The sequence below is a fragment of the Aquila chrysaetos genome, chromosome 9 (assembly GCF_900496995.4).
Source record: "Aquila chrysaetos chrysaetos chromosome 9, bAquChr1.4, whole genome shotgun sequence".
NCBI classification, from domain to species: Eukaryota; Metazoa; Chordata; class Aves; order Accipitriformes; family Accipitridae; genus Aquila; species Aquila chrysaetos.
Window position 1 is genome coordinate 29,102,812 of NC_044012.1, and position 8,976 is coordinate 29,111,787.

General features: G+C 48.4%; 1 long non-coding RNA gene across 1 annotated transcript; it reads right to left on the minus strand.

Moving 5' to 3' along the window:
- Nucleotides 1–299: 299 nt before the first annotated feature.
- On the minus strand, nucleotides 300–7,360 carry LOC121233561. Its single transcript, XR_005933263.1, has 3 exons — nucleotides 7,225–7,360; nucleotides 1,733–6,573; nucleotides 300–606 (listed from the first exon to the last, which is right to left on the minus strand). It is a non-coding gene; the product is annotated as an uncharacterized LOC121233561 (long non-coding RNA).
- Nucleotides 7,361–8,976: the final 1,616 nt, after the last annotated feature.

Consider the following 8,976-nt stretch of genomic DNA (forward strand, 5'->3'; position numbering starts at 1 on the left):
AGACATCCAAGAATGAGTGTCTGGGAGCAATCCACTTCAGCAGTTCATTAACTTCCTTAATAGAATGGCCAAAAGTAACGTTTCCTTCCACACCACTCTGGACCCTGACCTTTTGGGCCACATTACAGCTGTCTAGAAGGCGGCAGATGTTCTGTACAAGGAAGCTAATGAAATGGATAGGAAAAAAGGTGAAAATGAGGAAAAGGCTGGAACTTTGTTTCCAGCCGGTTTCTTGCCTTCATGGCAGAGAAGAGTCTGGAATGACCTTGCGGACCTGATGGGAGAGACATTGGGTTTACGCTGGCTCAGGGATGCTACCTTGTTTTAACATTGAGGATCCAGTCTTCTGAGATTTTGAGTCTTAGAAACCAAAATGATGGACTGGAGCAAAACATGGAGAATGCTTGAAGGGGTGCTTTTTTTCATTTAACATTTTTCTGGCACTGTCTGGCTTTTTTCATAGACATCAAATGGTGGGGACTGCAAAGCTCCAGGAGGCAGAAAGCAGGCTTTAGCCTTTGCAATAGTCAAACCCAGAGTATGAACTCAAACCGTCTTCAGCTCAAGGTGTGTCAGGAAGCATAAACCAGGAACATGCAGGATTGTCTGGCGAGATAACAGAGCAGGATCAGTATCCATTAAGGACAAGGAAAACACGGGGCACACTGAGTGCAAGTGACTGTTCTGATCTGGAGGCATTTCAGCATGGAGTGATTCTATTTTCCACGGTTCGAGGCATCATGACCATAAAGTGTGAATTTGGAAAGAGATTCCAGGCGTTCCTGGCCCTAGATGCTGCCTGATCTCTCAGATGGTGTGTGCGAATCTACCGTTCTTCGTTAGCCCTGCTAACTTCTGTGTATAGAGGGCCCTGCATATGGAAAAGCTTTGAGGTGTCTTGTGTTTAATGAGAAACAGAAAAGATTAGGTTGTAGCAAGGTATTTAATTATTAGGATATTTCTGCTCTGGCTGCATCCTTTGCCTCTCTGTGCGGGAAGTGCCAAATTACATGTCACCTCAGAGGGCATATTTTCTGTAGTTTTCAGAGCTCCTACAATGGCAGCCTCATGAATATTTACTGAACTGCTCAGATATGCAGCGGTGGGAACAAATAAAAAAAAGCTTGTATTTGCATCTCCCACAGACACTAACAAACCATGTGGCTCTGGTAGGGAGAAGATGGGAGATTGCTGTTGCCTTTCCAGAGGGATAGAGAAAACAGCTTCTTGTATAATGAGATTGACTTTTAAATTGAAAGTGTTACTGGTTGTGCTGCAGTTCATACTTCCATGCTGTGCATTTACTCCCTAGGCTCTAACATTAAGACATCTTATGTACAAGCTGGGAGGATTCAATTAGAGTTTCTGTTATTAATCAATCAATTAAGCCACAATCTTTGGTATATACATTTTCACTCTTAAAGAGGTGAGATGCTGGCATTACAAACTTTAGGGACGGCATTTCATCTGGACGCACAAGCCAGTGTCTATTGCAGAGCTCCTGGTGCTGGTGAGATGCCAGGGCTGTTCTGAGCTTGTGAGGCACTGCAATGTGCAGGGAGAAGAGCAGAGCCCCAGCCCCAGAGCAGGGCAGGGGGCAGGCAGCTGAGACCTGGCTCACAGCTACAGCACTAAGGCTTAGCACCGGGAAATGCCAATTTATAGCTGGCACCAAGTCCTTTAAGAAACATTCAGCCGCACTTGCTTTGTTGCCAAGCTGAAGGTGCTCTACCTGGACAACTGCACAAGAACAGGAGCAGAGAGGCAGCTGGGCTATTCAGTTGTTTTCTCACTGCTGCTCTGACAGAGGGCTTCATGCTTGTGCTGGAGGAGAGCCTGAAACCTTCCTTGCCTGGAAAAATCTGTGTGTGAGTTGAGAGATTCAGAAGAGAAAGGCATGAGAAGTGTTGCTAAAGAAGTGCTTGGGATATTCACAAATTAACCCGTCCTAAAGCTGTCTGCAGCCTTCAGTCGGGCTGTGGCTGGTCTGGAGTAAGAAACGGAAGAGTCGCTCTGCCCTGACCAACAGCTCCAGATCCTTGCTGCCCAGGAGGCTGTGCACATGTGTAGCAACAAACCTGTAATGAAAGCAGACAGGGAGTGCACCCCTCAAATGAATTGTCTGGACACCCTGGTGTCCCACTTGTTTTGTTCCTTAAAAAAACTTTAAAGTGGCAGTATGTGTTTTTTTTCCACATCTCTTAAGATTTCTGGGACACTTTCTCATCAATCCAGAGGAAGTGGCATTGCCCAGGACAGCAGAAGGCTCCTGCTGTGCTGGGTGCTCCTGCCCTCACAAACACATGGGCTGGTCGGTTCACACTGTCCTTTAAATTCCTGCAGTGCTCTGAGTCCTAGTAAGTAACTGACTCACAACTAACTACCCATCCTGCTGCTGTCTCTTCTGTCAGCCCTTCTCTCCAGCTTCTCCCTCCTGCTTTCAGTCCCCTTGCTGCCTGTTCTCTGGTCTGGATTAGGAGGAGAGGGATGGAATGTTACAAACCCTGTGCTCATTAATGTTCTTCCAAATCTCTGGCATTTTCCTGCTGTGAACAGGGGTCGAAGGCAGCACTTCCAGGTACCGCACCTGGACGAAGTGAGAGGTGGCAAAGAACTCGCCCTTAATTTTTCTAGCGTATTTCGCAGGCTGCAGCCTCATCAGGGCGAGACGCACACTTGCGCGAGACCGGCGTGAGTCAGAACGTCACTTGTGCACTGGTATTTCTCCATTAGCGACGCCTGCCCAGCACTTGCTGGACAAGCCCGCGTTCATGGATGAGCCTTTTGTGTTGCGTGCATCCCCAGAGCCTGCGAGTGACAGCCAGGACACAGCTTCCGTGCAGAGGGGCCAGTCCCTTTGCCAGCCCCTTTGGACACTTCACTGTCCCCCCCCCCTGCAGCCACCGCCCAGCGGGTCAGGAAAACCTTCCTCCATCACCCGCGTTTCAGTGGCACGTGGGTGTGCAGGAGGGGTGACCAGAGCCAGCGCCACAGGAGTGCGGGATGCTGTCAGGAAGGACCCCTGCGAGTCTCCCCAGGGAGGCAGTGGGCTCAGCGCGGTGTGGTGAAGGGAGGAGAGCCGGCGGTGGCATTTGAAGCAGGAATGATTACCTGTGTCCTAGTGCCTGGAATATTTAATCTGACCTGTAACCAGAACTTCAGGGGAAGGGTTTAGAGGAAATGAGCTCTGTGGTTTTGAGCTGAAGTTTGAACACTTGAAGAGAAGTAAATGTGTGAGTGCTGTCTGTAGGCAAGGAAAAAAAAAGAAAAGAAAGGATTAAATGGCAATGTTACCTTTACTCTTGTCAAATACCTAAGTAGAAACATTGGTTAATGCCCTTAAAAAAGGCCCATTACCACAGGGCAGAGAGTCAAAGAGCCTGGCTGCCCTAATACTCAGTTATCTCGTTCCTGGATAATGGAATGACCCCTCGCCTGCCCGAGCTGTACTACGATATAATAGCATGAGCCGTGTGAATAAAGAGGTTATTTTTGGAATCCAATTGAAACAGTGCTGGAGCTGGTGTGACAGGGGAAGGATTGAACAAGATGCAATGTTCTAAGGGAAGGGGAAAAAATTGAATTTTGGGGAAGGTGGCACTGGCAGTGAACTGTGCAAAAAAAGCCACCGTGGCGCTGCAGGAGCACGGTGCCGCGGGCAGACGGCACAGTCCCGGGAAGGGGCAGCCGGTGGTGGGCCGGGCTGGGGGAAAGCTGGTGCTGGAGACTGAACCAGCCCATCCAGCACAGACCTGGGGAGGGGGGCCTGAGTCCCCAGAGGGACAGGGGGAGCACCCAGGGCAGTGGCAGCCAGAATTGCCCCATCGGCCAGGCGATGGTTGGCTCCCGCAGCCCCAGGCTGGAGCAGTCACCAACACCAGCTGAGAGCCAGCGGGCCATTGCAAAGACCCTTGTCAGAGCCGGTGCCTGGCTCTGGACCCGCCGGCAGCTGCAGCTCCCCAGCCTGCAGCCTGCACGCGCTGCAGCTCTTTTCACTGCCACTTAAGCACATGTATAAAGGTAAAACACAATATAATGCTAATTCTGGTGCACAGTATCCAATACAGAGGACTGCAATTCATCAAACAGTGAGAGACAAGAAGCACAACAGATTCGGCATAAACATAGAGACGAAAATGAATATTAATTTACAAAGCAGCACAAAGACAATGGGATCCAAGGAGATTGATATCACAAACTCCCCTTATTCAATCAGATTAGGGTCCCATCTTGCCCAAACACCAATTGCTAATCTAGATTTGAAAGACAAATCCTCCTGCAGAAGGGCTTTGCCTTTATCTTGTCTGTCTGATGCCTCTACTTAAGATGTTACTACAGTTTTGGGGGGAGTTGGGGAGGAGGAAACCTTCCCATGTGGCATTTAACCGTTTTGTTGCTGAAGTGCCATTGGGAAAGTGGTAGGGCTCCACGAAGCATGGGCTGCCCTGTGCTGCCCATGGTTTGGCTCGCTGCTCAGGGCCAGCCAGGCAGCGCTGCTGTCACCTCCCCACCACCAGCCTGGCCTCCTGCCTGCCACTTTGCTCTGCAATCTGCAGCAGAAAATGCAAAATCCCCGAGAGCTTGACAACTCCGGGGAAACCTGTATGGCAGCAGACACCAGCCTACCCGGTCTGTCTCTCAAAGAAGGGAAGCAGAGGCGTGCAGAGGGGGCTACACCTCTCGTCTTGTAGCTCAGGTGCTCTATAATTGATGCTGAATGAGAGGAAATGAAACCAGGAATCCCTTCTAAAGAAGTTATGGTTGGTATCTGATGCCACAGACAAGTTAAAACAACGTGTAATTTAGTTGGGGAACAGAAAGCCAAAAGCCAGTTGAACTGTTTTTCACTAATCCCTCTTTGGGACACTGCAGGGGGATCTGCCTCCTTCCAGCGAAGCAGCAGTGCCCTGAGGCATTTGCTAACAGTAAGTGACTGGTTCCAGGTTTTACACCTAACAGTGCCTGTACCTGTCGATGATCCCATTGACCTCACTCAGGCAACTATATGGATCAATAGTTTTTTTCTCCCCTTATTGCTTCTTACAACCACTTCTACAGTCCTGTCCTGAGAAAACCTGTAAGCTGTCCAGGGCTTCGTTTGTGCTTGGGGACCTCAGGCTCTGCAGCAGTGTAAGCAAGCTGGTGGTTATTAGCACGGCTGCTGGTATCAGTGCTGTCACCCTGCCATGGAGGGGCTGTTCGACACAACGGCTGGCAATCTTGCTCAAGTAACAACTAATTTTCTCGTGTCACTGTTTCTCCCGCTCCTTGTTAATCATGGAGAAACATCCCTTAACTCAGACCATGCGCAGGCGGAGCAGGCAACGTGTCCCTCAGTGGGAGCAAGGCCAGGTCGGCTTGTATCCCCCACCAAAACACAAGCTCTGGGTCGGAGCATAGGTGGCAATGCAGGTGGCTTTTGATTCCAGCAGCTGGCAGAGGGAAGCCGTTGGGAAGTGGGATTTCCACGTGCATGTGCAACGTGCAAGTAACATCAGAGCTGTGGTTGAGGGTCCTGAGACCCGTCCCGGGAAGGGCAGCCCAGCTCCAGCGCTGCTCCTTTCCCGGGGTGCCGTCCCCAGCACGTCCCATGGGCACCCAGCTCGTCTGCTCTGCCTCGGCTAACCTGCCCGGTGGGGAGAGGAGCACAACTTGAAAGGAGACTCTAATTACCAGTGGGGTTTGGATGCAGTTTGTGTTTTACTACTTAAAAGCAATTTAATCGAAAAAGCAAAATTGCCCTAATTTGTACTAAGATACATTATTAAAAACACTTTATGGCTAAACTCACAAGCCAAGACTCTGATGTTGGCAAGTGCAAAGCAGAAGCCAGCCTGGCTTTGCAGGCTGCTGAGACCTCCCAGACTCTGGACCATGTAAGTGCCTTCTGCTTTCCTCAGACACCTGAAAATACAGGTTGGTGCTACAAAATTTCCAGGTTGCAAATGGTACGTGATAAAAAAGTGAAATTTTTAAGATGCTAATTTACCTGTGCTGTCTAGTAATTACGTATTTTATTTGTGTAGCACGTGCAGTACAATAAATGTTACAGATTCAAAGCAATGTTATTTCTACTTTATATGTCAAGTGTTTCTGACATATACATGCATTTCAGGTAGAATTAATTTTTTTTCTATTTGATGCAAATGCTTCTGTATTCCACCGTGGTTGAATAAACTGTGTATTCTCTCCCTGTCAATGATCTCCTTGGAAATAGATGTCAGCCAATCAGTCTGTTAAAAAAAAAAGCCACAACACACCCAACAAAAACCCAGCAACCAAACAAACCAGCCTCTCCAATTTACTGCAGATCCACTTCATATAGAGACAAAGAAATAAAGGCTGCTGTGTCGCTGTGGTCAGCTCACGTAAACAATTATTTGGGGCCGGTGCAGGAAAATTTGCACTGAAGCCTGAAGAGGTTGGCTGAGGAGGGGCAGCCCCCAGATCCCGTCTGCAGAGGATCACCTCCAAACAATGCCATGGGGAAAGGCTTTTCCCAGGCCAGGGTATGCCGTAGGTCTGGCCCAAACCCTTCTCATCTCTTAGATTTTCTTCTGTGCGAGGTTTCAGCTTTAAGGAGAAAAGAAAAATAACTTTTTGCCCAAAAACTTGAGATTACCAAAATGAAAACAGATGTTATCTGTCGCAATGGAGACAACAGAAAAAAAATATGAACGTGATTTCACTGAAAACTTAATTTTGGGGGTAAAAAAAAAAAGTATGTAACAGCACTCCTTCCCTCCAGATGCAGAACCATATACAACAAGCAATGAGCCTGTGTATGTGGGCTCTGGTAGGTTTTAATGGAAATGTATTTCCAGCACTCTGAAAATGCAGCGTCAGTGGTGTCGGGTCTCTGGCTGGCCAGGATGCACCGGGGAGGGGACAGTCGGGAGCCCCCCACACAGCTGGGAGCTGGCAAACCTGCCCAGGAGCGGTGGCCGGACCTGAGAGCAGGCAGGCGCTGGACGGGGCAGGAGTTTTTTGGCACCTGCAACCCAGCGCACAAAGGGCTCCTGTATCGGCCGTGGAAACGGCAGAGCTGGATTTCCCACACTCGCTGCTGAAAATATCCGCTGCTTTCCACACTCATCTGGGAGTGTTCTGGGGTTCAATTAAAATGCACAGCTTATTTTACCATGAAAACGCTCAGAAAGGGCACGGGAAAAAAAATAATACCCAAATGATCTGATTTCACGAAGGTTTAAATAGCTTGCTCACCGTGGTTCCCCTTTGAAGCTGATCAGAATCATGTCCTTTGCTATTAAGGTGATTTTTATCAGGTTTTGCTGTACTCTCCTTTTAAAGTGCTCATTTGAGCTGGAGCAGGGAAGGCACGCTCACACGACATGCTTTGCTTTCTATTGTTGTTCTTATTTTACTACACAGGGGAGAAGTAATCTTTTTTTCCTCCCCTTGGCCTAGAGCTATTGTACATATGCAAATGTGGCAATGGCAGCCAGCTATTTATAGCTCGAGTTCCTGCTACACTTATCACAACCACTGCAGACTTTTAAAAGCAGAACCCACACACACTGTATTTTTTCCCCAGGATATAAATTTCCCATCCCAATGCAGCCTGGCCCGTCGCATGCAACATTGATTGTCTGTTATATTACATTTATTAAGGAGTGATAACTTGTAATAATTGGATGTTAAATTAAAGAACTCTTTCCTAGTTATTGCCGTCTCAATTATAATTGTCATTTGCTGGCAGTTATGATGATATATGAGGGTTGTATTTTACTCAGCCGACCATGACCCGGTGAGTAATATTCCCTCAGCTATAGGGGCACTGATGCGCTTGCTGGCTCTTAATGCAGTAGCTCAGTAGCTGATTAGAATATTAAGTTTCTGCGAGAGTAGGAGACGCAGAAATCCACATGGATATACATTACCGCACAGCTGAGAGGCCCCTCCGGCTATTTCTTTTTCTCCTCACTGGTACATGTCCAACTCGTTTCAGCTTTGTTTTATGGTTATAGGAATCAGGTTTATATGGTGAGTTATAAAGTAATAAAACATGGGGAAAGGGTGTTTGTGGTTTCATTTAAGAATAACCAGTTATAATTAACCTTTGTACCAAAATGTCAATATATGTAAGGGCATTCAAACAGCAGTGATAGTAGCTCGCTTCGGATCCAGCCATCAAAAGGAGATTTCTGGCTGTTTGTGGTTTTAATATCGGTGGTAGAAATGAAGCAGTGCTGCCCTTGAGCAGCCGGTGGGGACAGGGAGCCCGAGCGGGGACGGCAGCAGCACCCAGCACCCATCCCTGAGCTGCCTCCGCTCATCCCTGCCGCAGGGAGAGCTTCGCCCCTGAAGGCAACAGCCTCCTGCCGCTTTGCCCTGAAAACCCCTGAAGGGGAAGGATTTATCAGCCCTTTCCAGGGCTTTCTCCTGCCGAGGCAGCTGCCTGAGAGGAACTGGGGAGGAGGGACTTGGTGGTCTGGCCGTGGGCAGCGCGTAGGGCCGAAGACGTGCCTTTTGGTTAGAATTAGGTTTGTGAAATTCTAACCCAGAGGGAAAGTCCTGAGCAGCCACAGGGGCACAGTGCGGCGCACAAGTGGCAGGAGCTGGTCCCCTCGCAGCTGGCAGATCAGTTCCCTCTTCTAAGAATTAATTGTCCTTCTTATGGCTCTAGGATATTTGTACTGCAAAGCGATGCATTGCCCTTAATCACAACAACAACAGCAACACTTTATATGAGCAGGAAGAGATTTGAACAGTCATTAGGCATCTGAAATTGTGGTGCATATTAATGGGCAAATAACATGTCTGAGCAAGGAAAAAATGTCTCTTGTAAATTACATTTTAAAAAGTTGATTCAAACTAAGCGTTGTGCCATAAATCTGTTAATTTTGGCAAGAGTCTGGAATGAGCAGGGGCGACTCAAGACTTTCTTCAAACAGCTTTTCAAAAACTGCCCACCCACTGCCAGGAGAGACGGGAGCGGGGGGGGGGGGGGGGGGG